The sequence below is a fragment of the Octodon degus genome, unplaced genomic scaffold (genome assembly GCF_000260255.1).
Source record: "Octodon degus isolate 3935 unplaced genomic scaffold, OctDeg1.0 scaffold00062, whole genome shotgun sequence".
Classification (NCBI taxonomy): domain Eukaryota; kingdom Metazoa; phylum Chordata; class Mammalia; order Rodentia; family Octodontidae; genus Octodon; species Octodon degus.
In genome coordinates, this window is record NW_004524638.1 from 1,672,149 (window position 1) to 1,692,687 (window position 20,539).

General features: G+C 41.0%; 1 protein-coding gene and 1 pseudogene across 1 annotated transcript in view; both read left to right on the forward strand.

Moving 5' to 3' along the window:
• Positions 1 to 85, forward strand: part of LOC105742607 — a 7,421-nt pseudogene extending 7,336 nt beyond the window's left edge.
• Positions 1 to 20,539, forward strand: part of Asap1 (ArfGAP with SH3 domain, ankyrin repeat and PH domain 1) — a 393,896-nt gene that overhangs the window by 143,526 nt on the left and 229,831 nt on the right. The window lies entirely within an intron of this gene.

Here is a 20,539-nt window from a genome sequence, read left to right on the forward strand (position 1 = left end):
ACCACCTGAAAGAGGTTCTGCAGCTGTGTCCTTTGAAGAGCTAGGGAAATTAAATCTTATATCACAGGGGAAAACATCACAATAAATATTTTACTGTGTAAAAAAGAAGTTCATACTTTTAAGCATTAAGACGGTCATAAAGTAATCTTTCTGTTGTCTGGCTATCTTAATGTATTCAAATTATAATACTTGTATGTTTTTGTTCTTGATGTTTGCTCTTTTTGGCCTTCAGGTGGACACACTGTTAACTCAGTCTGATTAGCATCCAGTAGGCTATTTAAGCCTCTTCAGGTGCATATGAAACTTTGTGCAGTAGGAGCTCCGGAACGTTGCACAGGCTGCATTCACATACCTCAGTCTGTTCGCAGTGTGTATTGAAATGTGTATTTTATGCAGGGTGGAGGTGCTTTAGTCATGTCAGCTTTTTTATAATTGAATTGGGGTACCTACTGCAGCAAATTTATTGAATTTCACAAAATAAAAGGAAGAAAGTTGAAGGGATGCTTTGAGGGCAGCTGAATACTCAGGCTTTATAAAGAGGTGTAGAAATGCTAGGACAGTGGGCATGTAAAGACACGCTCTTGTTTCCTGCATTAGCATGCTAGGGCTGGTCTCAGCCCTGAGTGACCAGTATGAAGAATGTGCTCTGGAAGGTCAGCAGTGCAAACTGCATCCATGTCACACATCTCCTCCTCCCTAAAGCCTTTTCTGATTTATTTTAGCGCTGCTTAGGAATATACAGACAGTCGAGGAGGATGCGTACTATGGAGTGAGAAGGGCCTAGGTTTCTAACACAGATCTGCCTTGGCAGGTTTCTTAAATTCTATTTTCTCATTTGAGAATTGAAGATAATGATAGTACTTAAGGGGATGTTGTGAAGATGAAATGAGAAAATTCCATTTTAAGTGCCTGACTTGTGAGTTTCTGGTATTGTTAGTGCTACATGAAGACTGTCTGCTGATCCTAATTGTGTGATTTGGGATCACCCAACCTCTCTCTCTCTCTTTTTTTTTTTTTGTCATTGATATCACTTAAGCCTCATTTTTATCTACAAATAAGGACAGAAACATCCACCTAACAAGAGTTTTGTAAGTTCTCAGAGGGATGGTGTTGGAAATGAGCATGCATCTAGCCCTGACTTACTCTGGGCCCAGGACGTAGCAACACGTGGCAGCCACCAGTGAAGGCAGCTGTGGCACTTTATTCTGCTTTATAGAGCCCACAGTTTAAGGACAGGTAATTTTTTTTTTTAACTTTGCTTACATGTCAAATGGTCTTTTAACAAGAATGTTTGTGGTGTGGTTGCTCAGTTCACACAAGGTAAGCATAGCACAGCGTGACTTTACTTATCTCCTTGTGTGCTATCTGAAGTTGGCCTCAGTGCTGACAATCTGTGTTATGCAAACTAATGTTTAGGTGTTCTGTTTACTTTTGAATGCATTGAAAAAAAGGAATCTTGTGATTTGTTCACATCTCCTCCCAACTAAAGAAAAATCACTTTGTCTTAGTTTCCTTGTTGCTGAGGCACCATACCTGACCCACACAGGTAAAAGGAGGAGAGGGTTTCTTGTGGATTTTATTTAATTTATTGATTTTTTTAATACTGGAAATCAGCTCAGGATCCAGTGCCTGCAGGCGCTGTGCCACTGAGCTATATCCCTGGCCCAGGGTTTTTGCTTTGCTCTTTACCTTCCTTTTTTGTTGTTGTTCGCAGTAGGTGTTCCAGTCCATAATGGGCTGGATCTAAGGCAGAGTGACATGGCAGAGAGAGCAAAAGAGCTCATACCAAGGCTGTGGAAGCTGAGAGCCATTGAGGGAGGTGGGAGCTTTGAAGATGCAGTACATGCTTTTGGCCCCCCGCCCCAGGTTTCACCTCCAACATCACATTTAGCCATGACTTCATCAGCAGTCTAATCCACTAATGAGGATCATACCCCCATGGTCCAGTCACCTTTCACAAGTCCCACCTCTGAGCACAAAAGGCTTTGGGGAGATATCTGTGTATATGAGACACCTGATCTGGTCCCATGGAGGAGTTTGGTAAAAACTCCATTGAGTTTTCAGAAAAGGGAGAGTTGAAGGCGTACTCATCAGTTGCTACTACTGATATTCTCCCTCCTTCACTTATTTCTGCTTAACAGGTCAGTGAATTCTAATCCCTGAGTTACTGAGAATGCTTTGGTTAGGTTAAGACACCACTTGTGGAAGGGCCTACAAGCAGTGCTTTTGGCAGTTCATGGTCTCAGGTGGAACTTGTGCTTTACAGGGTTCAGGGGTCTTTGGTTGGCTTTAGCAGCTCTTGGGTGTAGAGCAGACTACCTAGAGCCTTCCGTTGCTTGCATTAGATGTCCACATTCTGCTGCCACAGCTGAGGAAGCAACAGTATACTTTCGTTTTTCAATATGGGTGCTGTTGAAAATGAATGATTAAAATGTGAGCCATGTGAATATTCATTACAAGAATCTGAGGCATCTGAATAAGAAATGAAATTGCAAGTTCCACAGACGTTTCATAGTCTTACTTGTGTATCCATAGACTAGGAGACTATATAAAGTTATATTTGTACACACACACATCTATATGTATATATTTAGTAGAGGGTCTACAGGGTCTCACTATGTAGATTGGACTCATAGTGATTCTCCTATTTTCAGCCTCCCAAGCACTGGGATTATAGGCACGCGTGACCACATCCAGTCTGAATCACTATCTCAGCATGCCCCAGGGGCAGGGCCAGCAGGGCAAATTGTAACTGATCTATGGATTATGCTTCCTAAGTTAGTATAGGGTTAAATTAAGTTATAACTAATTGTTTTGGAACACATCTGAGCCATGCTGTGCATGTATAGTCATCCCTGGATTATTTGACGTCTTTGTTCCTTGTGAGTGCATCCCTGAGTATGCTCACATCACTGTGCCTCAGTTTCCTCTTTTGTAGAATGAAGACGTCAGACTTAGATCATCTTTTTTTTTCTGTGTCTCGAATGCCTTCAGGGCGCTTTTGGCCAGTGGGAGAGTTGTGAGGTTCGAACTCCAGCAACCTGAGGCTGACAGCTTTGTGGAAGCAGCCACTTAAAGGCCTGAGCTAGGGCCAGGCCCCCCAAGATCATCTTTAAAGCCTTTTCGCTGTACTTTTTTTTTTTTTTAAATCATTTTTCTGCAAGTAGAACCACTTTTCTAGGTGAGTATGAAGTTTAACCTGTTCAGCCCCTGCCTGCTTCTAAGATAGCAGAAGGTGATTTCTTCCCCTGTGTACCTACCCCCATTATTACTTTCTCATTCCATTTCAGGTGGGGAGGGGCTGGGGAGATAGCTCAGTAGAATAAGCGCTTGCCTGGCAAGCGCAGGGTCCTGAGTTCAATCCCCAGTACCACAAAAAACAACAGAAAAAAAAAAAATACATTTCAGGTGGGGAGAGGCACTAAAATTTCCAGAAGTCAGGTTAATATCTAGCCAACAAGGAGGGCCTTGCTGTAATTGCCAGGATCTTCCTTATTGGAAACTCCCAGGCCCCTACTGAAAGTTGGCTTCTGCTGATTGACTTAGAGGTTTTTGCTAGTTGACATCACAGCTGGCGAAGCAGTGGGGGTGGGGCGGAAGAATAGTGAGCTTCTGAGAGCTTTCAGTAGTACAGACCGTTGCACTTGTGTCCGTAGGTTCACCACTGCTGCCCTAGGGGAGTGGGATGACAGCTGCGGTCATGCTGTTCAGGAAAGCCATGGGCAGCTCTGTGAGCCAGAGCAGGAAGGGAAACGATCTCTTACATCTGTTTCTCTGTGCTGCTGGGTCTGTCTTTATCCAGAGAAGTGTTAGTGTCTGGTACTCTATTAGGTGATAGCATATAAACATGGCCCCAAGGACCTCATAGATTGGAAGGGAACTGTATGCTGTTTAACAAGCATCTACTGAGCAACCTTCGTGGTGTGAAGCGCTTGTCATACATATGGATGCCTGATGTTCCCACAGAACGATGACTAGTACTAAGTAGTATCTGCAGAAGGCTGTGGAAACAGAAAAGAGAGGAGCAGTCTGGCTAGATATGGGGAAATGGGGGGGCACAGGGACAATAGAGGGAAGTAGGTGGCATCAAAATAGTTTTTTAAGCAAGGCAGGAAGCTTTGCTGCAGATGCACTGGAGTGTGTCCACGCTTTTGTACAGCAATACTGGCTCCTAGCACTAGAGCTCTCTGCCTTGAGGTGACTTGGATTTGTCTGCACATTGTGGTCGGTGTAGTGCTGCCTTTCCTCACTTTGTTAGTGTTGATTATAGCATTTACTTGCTCCTTTTAGAAGAGTGGAAAAAGTATGCTTCCTCTTACTTCTCACCTTTGGTGTTTAAGAACATCAAGAGTTTCTGCAAAACTCTTCTCAGCCCACATCTCATACTTGTGTGGCACAGTGGAGCATCCATTTGCTTCTCGCCTTGGGGCACTTGCCTTTCAAGCACATGTGGATGAGCCACAATGTCCTTTCAGTACTACCATGGCAACAAGTAGTTGTGTTTACTGTTTATTTATTTTATTTTATTCGTGTTAATGAGAAAAAAGATAAAATAGCAATGAAACAGTTTCAAAACAGGTTAGTAGAGCAGTTACAATAATTAATGCATTGTATATTGTTGTCTTTGTGGTAGTTATTCAGAGTACAAGATACAGACATGGTATTTTGTATGAACAATATTAGTACAAACCTTTCTTCTCAAGTGTTTACTGTTTAAAAAGATGAAAGTTCTCTTGCATCTTTCTGCAGTGATCGTTGATGACTGATATGCTGATACTTTATTTTGCCTGCTCAAGTCCTAGTCTCTCGTATCCAGTTTTTGTCCACAAGTGGCTACTGTCTCATGAAGCCTGCATCGAGCTGTTGCATAGGGATTTCAGCGCTTGAGTGCCTTGTCTTTGAAGCTTTCTTAGTCTTCCTGCTCTGGAGATGATTTTTTTTCCCATTTCCACAATCTCCCCTTTGTTACATGTTTGTGTGTGCATCTTGCCTTTCCTACCAGATAAAGGGCATGTGCTTTGTATTCTATATGTTCTTCATGGCCCCTAGCTAGCTTGAGTTTTTACCATAATAAGGACTCAACAAATGTTTGTTGAATTGAATTGGATCCAGACAGCATTTGAGCTGAGGTCTCATCATTAAATTATAAAAAAACAACTATTTTTAGGAAGATACATAACATTTACTTTACTCTGATTCCTTGCCCCCATTCTGTAGTTAAGATATATATCCACCTGCATCTTGAAGGCTACAGCATCCCAAAGATGAGTAGAACAAAGGGAAAGTGCCTTTTTTTTTAGTACAGGATCTACAGAGTCTCACTACACAGACTGGTCTCATAGTGATTCTCTTGTTCTCAGCCTCCTAAGCGCTGGGATTACAGGCATGCACCACTATACCCAGTCTCAATTACTCTGTTGGTGTGCCCTGGGAGCAGGGCTGGCACTGCACACCAGGAATGGAACTCTGGTCCCTGCATCTGCCTAAGCAGGCACTTTAATCTGCTAAGCTATCTGGCTGGTCGGGAAAGTGCATATTGGGATGAGATCAATGTACTATCCCTGTTGGGAGGATCAAGGACTCAAGACACTGGAATTCAATAGATTGCAGTAACTCCATAATTTATTTGCTTCTGAGACGGAGATGAAGTCATGGTTGGATTATAGCATTTCCATTTTTTTCTACAGATGGCATGAAATTTCATCTGCAGAAACTGACTCTAAGCTGGGTACAGTACGCATTTTCATCTCTCCGGTCTTTAGGTAGTTTCACACTGTGCATACCAACCTAGTCCCCTTTTGTAAGTTTTGTGGATTGTTTTGTTTTGGTGGTAGTGTTTTTGTTTTGCTTTTATGTTTATTACTTGCTGCTTCTCTTAACACAAGGAAGCAACTAAACTATAAGTCAGAAAACAGAGTCATCTCTGTTCCTCAGCAAGGTGCTATGGAGACTTAGAGCTGCGTCAGCAGTAGCGCCCTCATAGTATTTATGATTCGCCCTCCTAGCTTAGGACTCTCCAGTGCTTATTTTCAAAGCGTGTTTAATTTGATTTAAAAAAATACGTCACTTAGTTCAGGTTTAGCATCTCTCCTGACCATCTGTGACAAACCAGGCATAGTGCTAGATACTTGAACATCTTGCTTCATTTTATCCTAGAAAACTATAGGTGGAAGAAAATTTTGTGATTATTAAGAGCTGTGCATCTCATCCTAGGGAATTTCTCTGGGATTTTTGTGCTAATTGATATTACTACACAAACATATCTTCCTGGCATATCAGTTATTGTCAAATACTAGGATTGGAAGGAATGTATTAATTTGAGGAACTTAAGTGATGAGTAATCATTTTTATGTGAACAGTCGTGAAGATAGCAGAGAAAATATAATATATAGACAAATATTGGTGATAGACTTTCTTAGGGTTAGGTACTTAGAATGCTCCTGCACTTGGGAGCCCCCTGAGCGGCTGGAACTATAGGCATGCATCACCATACATAGGCCCCTACATTATGTATGGCCAGATGACATATACTTAGCACTATTCCATTTTGTCAGTTAAACCATACAACTTCAAAAACATGGTAAATTTGATTTTTCATTGAAAGATGCTATTTCATCTTTTTTTTGTGTGTGGCAGAACCAGGGATTGAACTCAGGCCCTTGCACTTGCCAAGCAAGTGCTTATTCTACTGAGCTAACTCCCTGGCCCAGTGCTATTTCATTATTACAAATGTAATGTCTTATGAAAATAGAGAAACCTATAAAGAAATTTGAATTATCACAGTTTCAGTTGTCATAATATTAACTTGATGGCAATGTACTAAGATATAGTACTCTATATTATATAGTAATAGTTGAGATTTTTTGCAGCACCTAAGAATTATATGAAGTTGTTATTGTGGAGAAACATACCTGGTATATAGCTATACATTTTGTTTATTGACTTGCAGTTTGTTTCCTTGTGATAAAAACTTACCTCTGTTTTCATGCTTGCATAATATGCCATTCATAGACATACTTCTTTATATTCCTGTTAATATTGATACTTCTATTCTCTTGCCTCATCACCACCATTTTGCAGTCTTGGGGGTTGAACCCAGAGCCTTTACCCTGAGCCACATTCTGAGCCCTTTTAAAAATGTTGATACAGGCCTCACTCAAGCCAGGCTGGACTCATACTCATTCTCCTTCCTCCGCCTCTCAGAGTGCTGAGATTATAAGTACACACGAACTGCATACAATTCCTTTTTCTATTTTCTGAAAGGACAAGATGACTCAAAGCTAGGCAGCAGCTGGAGGCTCTTAGGCCCCATGAGAACTTACATGAGGCTGCCGCTCCGTTTCCGGCTGCACAGAGCTTCCTCGCCGTCTTCACCAGGGTGCGCGGCTCCCTTGTGGTTTCTTCTCTGCCCACAGTATTTGCTACAGAGGAGGCAAAAATTGTAACACACTTCACTGGTACTTGCGCTGACTGTAGGAGTGACTGCTTGTAAATTACTATTTAGTTTTGTTAATTTCTTAAAATTTCCACTTAATAAAGAGAAGTCCTAGCTTTTGACTCTTGATCTAGATTTTAGAGTTGCCTGGCATCTTCCCAGCCCTCCCCAGCAGACCAGTGTTGCAGCGGCCAACCAGGGAATGCTACTAGCCCTGCTGCTTTGTCTTGCTGATCTTTTTTTCCACTGTCCTTTCCTTCCATTTGACGTTTCCACTGGTGCTGTCGTGTTTCTGAGACTGAATCTCACATACAAAGGTCCTTGGGAAGGGACCCCAACTTTCACTTTCCGTGTCTGTAAAGGAGGTGATCATAAACCCTCAGTGGGCTGTTGGGAAGGTTCAGTGTGCTGTTACAGCACAGAGTAAACAGTGAATGCTTTAGTTTACCATGTTGGTTGACTTCAGCTGTTCACCTGCAAACACTGGGTTGCTCTGAGGATAAAGGAGATATTCATGAAAGTGTGTGGACAGTGCCTGGTGCACATGCACGCTTGGCCAGCAGCAGTTCTCCATGTGTTTTCCTCTCACGCCTCCAGCACTTCTCAGCCCCTTTAATCCCATAGTGTAGCAGTGTTCCTCACCAGAAGAAGATCATTTGACCCGTGGATTCCATCCAACTCTTAACTTTTATTTTGACATGGGAAGTCTTCTTAGTGGGTGATTTCAGATGCACTTATTTGGAAAGAGTTTCTTCTTCCTTATTTTGGCCATTTCTGTGGAAGTGACTAACAGTCCAGCAAGCATTACTTCACTGCCCCTTCCTTGGCTCTTCCTCCATGCCCTCCGGCCCCCCTGTTCAGGATCTTTCTTGAGATGTGTGTTATTAAACACCTTTTAGGTCTTTGGAGAAAGGGCACCTGACTCTCTGTTTATCTCTTTGGCCACAGTGTTACCTAGCTTAGCAGTCGTCAGTGCAGACTAATGGGTGATGTATAAAGGATGGTGGGGTAGTGTCACAGGAGTGGCTGTCGCACTCCTTCACTTGCTCTCTTATTTATTTATTTTTTTAATATTTATTTGGTATAGAGTCTCACTGTGCAGCTCTGACTCATTGTGATCCTCCTGTTTTAGCCTCCCCAGTGCTGGGATTACAGGCATGCGCCACCACGTCTGGTTTTGGTGGCTGGCTGGGATCACCTGCCAGGGCATGCAGTACCAGGGATCAGACTCGGAACCTTGTGCTTGGAAACCAGGTTAAGTGCGGTAGTTGTGGTAGGTGCTAGGTTGGTACTTTTGTAAGCTCCAGAGAGGCCTTCCCTGCCGTGGACTTGGCATTTCCGTGTAGAAGAGGCTATCCAAAGCCTTCGCAGAAGATAAGCGCTCATTCCAGTTCACAGAATGGGCTCCACTTACACTGCCTGATTTGAAGTATTTCTTCTGTGATTTTTTTTTTTTTCTTTTTATCCTCTGCAAAAACCATTCCTTCTTGTCGGATTTTCAGGACAGTAGCTGTGCGGTAGCAGCCTGTAACTAGATAGAGAATAGATGAGTGATAAGTGAGCCCTGCCATTCTCAGAAACTCACAGCTTATGCAGGGTTTTTAAAAAACCCATTAGTGGTACTTTTCTATAAGTTTGTTATGGATAATTGTAGAAATTTAAAAGAAAAAAATAAGAGATAGGAAAACAAAGGCAAAATAGGAATTGTCTGAAGGTGTGTGACGCACAAATGTGTGTGGAGCCAGAGCCTTCAGTCAGTAGGGTATCCTCTACTGACAAAAGGGTAGGAATCATGGGCCTTGCATTTTCTTTGTAGCTTTCTTTATGAATTATGTTGAAGACTTTGCATCTCATTTTGTTGTTTATCATTATTTAATCCAGGTCAAATTATTCAGGATTACATGAACTGCATATTATGAAGGGAAATTTTCAAATAATTAGAGACTTAAATGTGGTAGTTTATTTTACCTGGAAGGAATCTGAACATAAACCTGGGATGCCCCATCTGTGGTGTCATTTGGTGTTCAGACCACCTTTCTCTTTCAGCTCCACCTTCCTCAGCACACGATTTATATCTTCAAGGTCACTCCTTGGTTTGAGATTTTTGTCAAAGTTATCATTTCTGAGAGGCAGATTCTAAAAAGGAAAGGCAAAAGTCAATCCATTGTACTTCAAATATAGATGTATTTTTTAAAAAAAAAAAATCCCACATTTGTTTGCAAGAAATGCCTGGTGAATTTTGGTATTAAGTAATAGGGAGAGTACATGTTGGGCCAGCAGTTGGCAGACTGTTACAAGGCCAGTCTGTACGTGGACTAGAAAAGAGATAAAACGTCAGCGCACCTAAGAAGTGATCTACTACCAAAATAGGCAGTAAAAAAAGAATTAAGATGTGTTATGTACATGTACCAACCTCCTATGAAGATGTAATCATGTATTACACACATGTATTAATAAGTCTTTTAAAGGTAATAGGAAACAAGGAGACAGATCTTTTGCAGGTGGAAAGAGAACTAAAAGATTGGAAAGTGACATAGAAAGGATTAAGACTTTTTACATACATATACCAGCTCCTTAGGATAAATGTAATCATGTACTACATGTATGTACTAATAAAAATGAAACATTAGAAATTTAAAAATTGCCAGGGATATAGCTCAGTGGCATAAGCGCCTGCCTGGCAAGCACAATGTCCTGAGTTCCATCCCTGGTACTGAAAAAATAATCTGCTTAAAAATTGCTGAGAGTGATGGTGAAATGGAAAGAATTGTGTATTAAGTAAGAAAGGCATTAAATATTCATGTCCTGAAGCTCAGAGGGGAAAGATTCCTGGAACAAATCATCCCTTCTGTTTTGAGGAGTCTGTGGTGTGATGGTGGGACAAATACTGGTCCCAGCTCGGCCTATGGATGGCAAAAGACAACAGTGAAAAAACTGGCACTCTTGACAACTGGTCTTGAGGAAAGGGAATAATGTCTTTTAAACTGAAAGGACAAAACTGCTTTTCTCTCTCAGCCATGGAATAGCTGTTGAGCTGGTCCTCAGTAGAAGGCCCTAAGGGTGCGGGGGAGATTTTAGGTACAGCCAGTGGAAGATGACGCATTAAACCAGGTTGGAGGAAAGAAGCAAGTGGGATTTGTGTCTAAGATGTTAACTGTACATAATTACCAAGAAAAAACAAAGCTGACATTCAAGGGTGCAGGAGAACGGGAATGGTGGGTGGGCAGAACTGTTAGTGAACTTGGGAGCTGGAGGACCCTGCCAAGAGAGGTGTTTTGTTTTGTGTTGCTTTGCCTTACCTGATTTTGTTTTGTTTGCAGAAACTGGGGGTTGAACCAAGATCATTTGCAGTGAGCCACATCCCCACTCTTTTTTTATTTTTTGAAACAGGATCTTGCTAAATTGCCAAACTGCTCAGGTTGGGCTTGAACTTGTGATCCTCCTGCCTTATCCTCCTGGAGTGCTAGATTGTAGGTGATTGTCATCATTCCTATCTGGAACTATTCTGTCTTGAATCCTTCAAGGGCACCTGGATGGAGTACAGAGTGACCTGTTTCTTAGCACATCACCTAGAGTCCTCATGTCTCTGGAGTCAGGGGAAGGAAGAGCCTCTTTCCCCTACCCTTTTTGGTTTGTGGGATTGCTTTTACTGTTGCAACTCTGTCTTCATGCTGAATGTTCTCTGGGGTTAGTTCTGATTTTGAGATAATGCCCCCTGCCCTAAGCTCCAGTTCTGGTTCTTGCCTCCTTGGTACCCTATTTTATTTTTCTGTTTCAGGATTTTAACCTGACAGGGATCATTCCATGTTCCCTCTTGGTTGTATGCAATGGGGAAACCATTATGGGGAGTATTCGTACATGTTTTGCTTTTATCTCTTCTCTGTTTTGTGAATTCTAGGATGACATCCCCATGCAACCAGCATGATTTCGTCCTGTCCATCACTTTCCTTATTTATTAAATTTTTTTCTGCCCAGTTGATACATAGTATTTATTCTTCTCTTTTGTATGTTTTGTGGTTAATAGGTGGTGTTCTTCACACATTTTCACCATTGATCCTCCTAATAAAGCTAAAGAATGCAGAGATTGCTTATCAGTTATTTACAAATCAGAAACCTAAACTCAGAGATGCCATCCAGCTAACATGGGAAGACCTGGGCTTTGGTGCTGAGTTGTCTGGCTGTTTTTTAAACTGAGAAGTTCATAGCAAGCAAATTAATGTTAAATCTTGGCCCGATAGAGATCTGGTAGGTAGTGTAGTTCGTGTGCTGTGGCTGAAACATTTATATGCATATCCTGACTACGCCTATGCCAGTCTTTGTTTAATGCTTGGTTATCACCTGTGCTCAGCTTTCTAACTGGTGTACCACTCGCAGCTTTTCTGTAGTGGTTCCACCTGGCCAAATGAAGCATAGCTGGCTCAGCGTGGGTATTAGCAAGTAGTTGTGGACCAATGGCACGTGTGTTTTCTTTCAGGGCAAAAGATGTTAATGTATGACTTGTATTTTTCTAAACTGAAGCCTTAGTATTCAGGTTTAATTGCACTGTTGGCACTTTGCAGTAAATAAGTGGGTTTGGGGTTGCAGTTGGGGTATTCATCTCTACTGAATTAGCTTGCAGAAGATTTAAGTAAATTGCTGCACCAAAAGGAGTTTGTTCCTTGCCCAGCAGTACTGCCAATGCTGAGCATATATTCTGCCCTTTCCTTCTGCCTCATCTTGTCAGTGTTTAGAGAGCTTTATAAAAAATGTGTGTAAGTTAAAAAATAAAGTCAAGGATCTCACTGTCTAAAAGTTTGTGCCCTATCAGTAAAATTAATATGTTGAGGGCCAGGGATTTAGCTCCGCAGTATGCTGCCCGCCTGGCAAGTGAGAGATCCTGAACTTGATTTCCAGGACAAATAACCGTGTGATAGCAGTAGTAATGATAATATTAATAATAATTTGTTGAAGGAGGAAAAGAGCAAGCTTGCCTTTTTGACTCAAAGTAAGAGCCTTTCAAATGATTCCTTTTCTCTTTTTCTGTCTGAATGATAAAAGATTTATTTACTAATGATATGTGATATGGTTCTTCATGTTTTATCTTTTTTTTTCTTCTTTTTGGCTTTACTGTTTTGCAATTGACTATAAAATTACATACACGTAAGCTACAACACATTGATTCTATATACATGCACGTTCTGGAGTGCTTATTTTAGTCGCAGTAGTTAGCATGTTACCTGTGTTAGATAACTAACATAGTTATAATTTTTTGTTACAGTTTTTTAATTAGTGCACATTTTCAGTAACGAGTTTAAAGTAATATTCAAGCACAGGTACATGTACATACTACAGCTTGGTTATTCCCCTTGCCTACCACCTCCCTGCCGCCTTCTCCAATTCCCTTTTCCCCATTTTCATTCTGGTTCATTATTAATCTTAGCTCATGTTTATGGTATATAATATTTACATTCACTGAGGTTTCTGTACATGGCGTATCTTTAGTCAACTTGTTTCCTTTCCTTTCACCTCTTTTTGGTTTCTCAAATGACCTTTTCTGACCAAATTGAGGGTGATTCATTCTGCCTTTCATTGATAATGATCCTTTACATGCTGCGCTTTCACTTTCAGTCGACTTTCTGTGACACAGATTTTGTAGTTGGTGAGCTACAGGAATGTGTGTGAGGAAAGCTGTGGATCTCCGCAGCCAGGCCAAAGCGGGGAGAGCGGAAGCGAGCAAGGGGTGTCATTGTTGGGGCGGTGGCTAGCTCCTCTCGTTGGAACATTTGTTCATTTTCACTCTGCAAATACTGTGAAGGTGGTGAAGCACCTAACTGGAAAGTCATGAGTTTCTCAGTTTCTGAAGAAGATATTTTTTAAGATTAAAGTTACATTTTGTGTATTCTGGGACTGATAGTTTTAGGCACTGATTTATTATTATTTTTTTTCTTTAGTAGAAACCTCTGGTTTTCTGTGAGGAAGTTAATTGTATGTTCTCTTATCAAAAAGTTTCCTGTTTTCAAATTTAGCTCTTCTGTTTGGTATCCTAACTGTAATTTGAGAATATCACAAGGTTATTCTGTTACTCTGCAGATAACTCTCCGTAAATTTGCATGGAGGTTTTATACAGTTAAAAAAATATTTTGGTAACATCAGAAAACATTTTATTTTGGAGACCCACAAAAATAACATTTAAAATATCCGTAGGCCATTATTTGTGTTCATCAGTTTGTTGTTTCACCCACCTAGTCCTTCAGCTCACCTACTTGTTCTTTCGTTTTATTCCAAGCACTAAATAAGCAAATATATGTATCTGGTTATATGCAAAGGTTCTGCAGTAGAAACTCTTCCATGAAAACCTATTTAAAAATTCTTAAGGGCAAAGAATTCAGAACCCAACAGCACACGCCTGCTCATGAAGTGTTCATTCAGAAAACACCTCATGAGCACGTATGAGCTTGCTACTCAGCCTGCTTACTTTCATTCACAAGTCCTTTCTTTTATCATTTTATCTTTTTCATTTAATGAGCTGCTACTGCGCTGTGATTGAATCAGTTTTAGATTAAGTGAACATCTGGCAGTGTCATTTGATGTCTTTTTTGGGTGCTCACTTCCTGATCTTATTTGATTGGGAATCACATAGACAAATTCACATTCAGAACTGGATAACTGAATGCTGAAACAACTAGACAACTTTGCTTAGGGGCAGAGGATACCTGGTTTAGGCCTTATTTCTAAAGTTGATTCTAGGCTTTAGAGTCAGACAGACCTGGATTCAGTTCCCCACATTGGGATATGAGTCCGGCTAGTGTGATTTAATTGCCCTTAGCCTTGTTTTGCTTATCTACAAACTGAAATGATAATGGCCTGCAGTTGTAGTAGTCAGTTCAATGAAATGATGCATGTGAAGTGTGTGTCGTAGAGATTGGCATCTAAGCAGCACTCAGCCCTCCCATCTTCTTAGTTACCTATTTTGCAAAGTTAAATAATTTTGTCTAGCCAGATCATCCAATCTTAACTCAGATCTTGGAAGACATTTTTTTCAAATACATGCCATAACCCAGTGTTTGTCAGATCTGTGGAGCTTGTTAGAACACATTGCTGGCCTTCCCCTCAGATACCTGAGTCAGCGGAGCAGGTGGGGATTGAGGAGGTGCACATCTAACAGAACTCACTGATGCCCTGCCAGGATCCAGGATCACACCAAGAACCACGAAAGCAAACAGAACATAAGCTGGGGCGAGCTCATTTCAGTTGTCAGACACTGACTGTTCAAGGCTTGGGAGATCACTTAGATTGACTCTTAAAGTCAGAACAACAAACAGCTGAATAGTAATAAAAATAAAATATGATTCCTTTCTCTCAACTGCAGATCTAATTGAGGATTTGCACACCTTTGGGTATAATTAATAACCTCTTACTGTCTTTGCTCTTGTTCACTGATTTTGGCGGAGCCTGTACATCTATGCCTGTGTCTATGATTTTTTAAAAAGTTCTAAGAATTTATTAAAAGCAACTATTTTGTCCTACTGAGTCCTGCATTCTTTTTTGGGGGGGAGGGCGCCGAATGACCTCAAGGCAGGTTTGGCTGGCTTGAGTTGTGGGGATCGAACCACAGCAACCTGAGCCTGACTGCTTTGTTGAAGCAGCCACCTAAAGAACTGAGCTAAGGGGCAGGCCCCCTGAGTCCTGCGTTCTTTGCTGGATTTTGCTGACTATCACTGTGATGTTTAACCTCCTGTACTCTCTTTGCTTTATAAAAATAAGAATAAAGGCTGAATATTGCTCTCATTTCTTTTGTGGACGGATAGGGTGGCAAGAATACTGCACAGATGATGGTGTTTGTTGTGTAAAAAAGTGGGCAATGCCTGCTGTTTTCATTTTTGTTCTCTTTCTGTCTTTGAATTTTATATTGACCAGTAGACTCGGGTGTTTTTTTGCTGGTTTTGTTTTTTTACCTAATGTATTGTTTTGGTTTATGTCCCCATGCCACCCCAAGCCTCATGCAGTGAGGAGGAGTAGGCTTTATGAAGGCAAGTCAGTCTAAAGTTTGTTATTGATCTGTGGTCCAGTGCTGGGATTACGGCTTTGAGTGCTGCACTGCACCTTAAGTTGAGTAGCTGCATACAGTATAAGGAACAAAAAATCTTCTTCTCTAGTTCCCTTGTTGCTTTTGCTGTTTTGCACCACCAGGATCTGTTACCGCTCTGCTATGTCCCACCCGACTTTGGAGCCAGCCGGCCAATTTTGGACTGAAATCTCCACAAATTGTGAGCTAAATAAACCTTTCCTCCCTTAACTTGTGGGTGTTGGGTATTTAGTCTCAGCAATGAGAGAAAAGTTATTAAGATGTGTGTCTTTGGAGCAACTTTGCAGCTCAAGTATAAGATGCATCATTAGGTTAGTGCTTGGTGCTGTGATGTGTTTCATTGTCTGCTGACTTGTTTAATGCTAAAAAAGGCTTTATTATTACTTTAAAAATTCATATTAATAATCTGTCCCTGTGATACTTTCTTTGAATAAGCTGCATTTATTTCATACACATTGGTCCAGGATTACAAACTATTGTTGCTATGACATGTACAAAGGATTGCTTTTGGGAAGGTTACAAGATGTAGCGTGAAGTGAAGAACCTGTGGATTAAGAGGTTACTCCTTAATCTTACTCACATAATTTAGGCAGTACTCAGTTGTGTGACTTAAGACCACTCAATAAAGCGCCTACTTAGGCAGACACAGCAGCTGGGGTTTGATCCCTGACGCGGGGGGCCGGCCCTGCCCTTGGGCCATGCTGAGACATCAGTTGAGGTGGTGTGGTGGTGCGCATCTGTAATCCCAGCACTTGGGAAGCTGAAAAACAGTAAGGATTACTATGAATCGGATCTGTGCGGTGAGATGCTGTAGACCCTGTACTGAAATACACACACACAAAAGACCACTCAGTTTTCTTATTACCTGAAAGGATATGAAAGTGCCTTTTCATACTATACCAGAATGAAAACCAAGGTTAGTTCCATGCAGAATTTGAGTTAGTTATAATACACAAATGGCATATTATGATAGAGTTAGTGCTGTTGCTTTCACAGTATAATATTTTAGCAAAGACTTAATGTTCATGTAGTGCAGCGCTTGAGGTCCTGAGACAGAAGGTAACTTTCTCAGCATCACACATTGAATTAACGTGTAGTGGCATACAGCGGCAACACTAGAGGGACTCAGTCTCTTACAACTCATGCTTAGGTGTTCTTACCAAGGAAATACTTACCTCTTTTTTCCAAAGAGAATGAAAACCCCTGGCCATAATCAGAATGCCAGAGGTCTGTGGATTTGCTTCTATAAGCCATCTAAATTTGACTCATGCAGTTTAAAGGGCGAGCCATTTTGGCAAGTAAAGTGCAGAGATGTTGGCTTCTCAGAACATTTAAAGACAAAATTGCAATCTTACAGTCCCTAGTGCTTGAAAACTTGGAAGAAGACGAGTCAGCGTGTCTCTGTCCTTCAGCTCGGGGGAGCAGGCATGATCCGGTCTTTGGGAGACTGGCTTGGCTGTTACTGCTCTAGACATGTGTCTCTGTCCTTTCTAAAATTGCCCTCTCTGCAGTTGATGTGGATATCTTTCTGTAGTTTTAGCGAGGTGTGGCTGTTGGGAGAAAAGTTGCAAATAGAGAAACATGCAGGGAAGAGGATTTATACTGAGCCTGCTATTCCACTATTGAGATCTTCCCATCTGGCATTTTGTTCTGTTGCACAAGTTACCCTCGTCATAGCAGGAGTGTATTTCCTGGGCCTGCAATGCGTTCTCCTACCACATATTTCTGACAACTACTGCTGGACAGTAGTTTTAAAGACTGGCTGTCTTCACAGCAAGTACACTTGCTGAACTCAGTAAACCTAAACAAGAATCTTAGGGTAGATACAGTTTCCCTTAATGATTCTACTGCAGGTTGGTCTTTTGCCTTAAATGTATGTATTGTGCTCTCTAATGAAGTGTAATTTACATCTATTTTGGTATCATGTGAAGCTTATTTACTTATAGCACAGTTCAGATGTATAGAGAAACAAGGATAGTTCCTGCAGTAAGAGTATTAAGAAAAATTTCTAAACTTGGTGGGCTTGTGCACATTTGTAATCCCAGCTGCTTCAGAGGATGAGAAGGGTTGCACATTTGATACTAGCCTGGGCAATTTAGAAGACCCAGTATGAAAATTCGAAGAGATCTGGGGACTCTTATTTCACAGTTAGAACACTTTCCTAACATGCATGAGTCTCTGGGTTTAACCCCCAGTACCACCAAAAAAAGACAGGTAGATAGATAATATGCTTCTCCTCCCACCCCCATTACATATGAGCGGAGTTTAGAAAGACTGTTTCTTTTAAGTAGCATGAAACAGTCCTTAACATGGCTGTTTGAGAAAGTCTTCAGACTTTTTCTTTCTAAAGACTATGTGATTTAGTAATGTGACCTATAAATAGTGTGAGCTATTTTTAACTAGATTGCTGGTTTTTCACTAAGACTCTGTGGTTTGGCTAATGAAATCTTTTTAGAGATGATCCTGTGAGCCTTCTGTCTAGTTAATATCTCTACTGCTGCTTTTATGACTTAATTGTCTTTGTGGTTAATTCACTGCATGACACATCTATCACAAGGAGGTTTACCCTCTTCAGCCTGTCTGTCCTAGCATTTGCCTGATGACTGCTAGGGTCAAGGAGAGGTTGGTAGATGGTTTTATGCTATTAAAAATAAGTGGTGTAGGCTAATCTATCTTGTTCAATTAAAAATCTTTTAATTAGTATATTGAGGCTACTTTCTCTTAATAATTTTGTGTTCCATAGTATTATCACCTGAGTCCATAACAAATTATTTGTTGCTGAGACAAAGAAATTATAGGCAAATATGCCAAACAAGTATGGCTAATGTAAAACTGGGACTCTGCTACTGAAATTGTATGGTTAGAACAATGTGATTTAAAAAAGAAGTGTGTTAGGGCCAGCCAAATAGCTCAGTGGATTAAAGCTGTGTTCATTCCCACGCCTGCCAGGCCTGCCTTGCCAGAGCTGGCCCCACCCCCAGGGCCCGCTGGCTGAGATGGCTGTTGAGACTGGGTGTGGTGGCAGGTGCCTGTAATCCCAGCACTGGGGAGGCTATCGACAGAAGAATCACTATGAGTCTGATCTAGTAGTGAGACCCTGAACACCCAGTAGATTCTTCCCTAAAACACAAAAAATAAAAATAAATAAATAAGAAGTGTTTTTACTATTGTCTTTTGTTATTATTAGGATTGTCCCACTATCATAAAAATGCCGGAAGGCTTCTTATGTTAATTTCTGGATTTTGAGTTATTTCCCACTATCCCCAGTAAGCTGCCTTGATTATATCTTTCATTTTTGTGAACATGGCCATGAGTTCATGTGGCAGTAGAGCTTATGGTATGTGCACTAATGTTGAAACTAGTTTTATAGGAACCACGATCTTTTGTTACATTAGAGACTGTCTCTGTCTGCATTTTTTTCCCCTGTGACTGAGGTATCAGGAAATTGCACATGCCACTCAGTATCAGAGCCGCCTTTCTGACTGTGTGTGACTGCCTCCTACTTCGCACCTTTTGGAGGGGCCGCAGCGCTTTTATGGTAAGAACCGCCTGCAGTGGATCACCCATAAAGCCAGCCTGGTGAACCCTCTGTCTCTCCCTCTGCCTCACAGCTTGTCTTGCTTCATCTCCAGCAGCAGTTACATTTTGTGCTTCTTTTGTGATATGCACAGGTACCTACTTGTTTACCTGTTTGTTTGTTTGTTTGTTTGTTGTTTATTTTTTCTTTGCTACTCACTGTTCAGGACTTGGTCCAAGTTTCTTTATTCCTGAAGTCTTCCCTGAATACCTGTCACTTCACTAGCCAGTCTGGGGTGGGTGAGTGCTTCTGTTATTTTATAGGAACTTGTATTCCTCTTAATACTTACTATGTTGAAATGATTTACTTACCTCTCTGCCTGCCATTTTACTCCAGCATTTTAAATTAGAACTATGTCCCACAGCAAGCACTGTGTTTTTTAAATATAATGTAGGTACTCCAAAGATTACCAGATGGATAATCTTGCTGCCTAGCATACTAACTCGTTGATGCATGATAGTGCTTCAACATGTTTGCTGACGGAACAAAATACTAAAGCTAATAAGGCTACCTCGGTGGTGTCCTACCTCTTACTTATCTGTGTACAAGTTACCTAAGTTACCTGTGGTTTGGGTGACCAGGGGAAATTTAGACTACCAGCTGGTTGGCTTTTTTTTTTTTTCGCGGAACCGGGTATTGAATTCAGGCCCCTGTGCTTGCCAGGCAAGCGCTTAGTCCACTGAGCCATCTCCCCGGCCCTGGCTTTCTTTCCACTGCCTGTGATGGTTGTAGACTACCTCCGTATTAATTGTTAGGCATGGAGGGTGGTGTTGAAATTGTGCTTTATATCTGTCACAAGGAAGTGTTGAGAAAATATATCTATTGTAAAAAGATAAAATGCTGAATTTTTATATTACACATATATAAAATCATAAATTTATAGCTCGATTATAGTCTTAACTTATTTGGTAATCTATTGTATCCCTTTTGTGTACCTTTATTTAGATTTTTAAATTTAGTCATAATGTCAGCCTAAGTTACTTTTAAGTTTAAAGTTGAGAATCTTATTTTTAATTTCAACAAGGAAAAGACTCTTTAGTGTCTTACATTTTAAATTGGACAATAGTGAAAATCTTCTTGTGGAATACTTTTAAAGTTTAGAGTACAATCTTGAAGGAAGCTGTGACTTGTACTGCTTTTTCAGTTGGGTGCTCAGGGCTGGGGGTGTAGCTAAATGGTAGAGCACTTGTGCAGCGTGTGTGAGACCTTGGGCTTGATCCCAAGCACCACTTAACACACATACTTGTACATGCGCACATGCACGCACGCACACACACACACACACACGCACAGTTACTTGCATTTAAACTTTCTGAAATAATTGAAGGTGCTTAGGATAGTATAGTAAATTCAGAAATATATTGCAAGGAATAAATTTGAGTTATTAGGTGTTTGTTTTTGAGACAGGATTTCAGCATGCAGATCAGGCTGGCCTTGAGCTCACTTTTGTAGAACTCGCTTT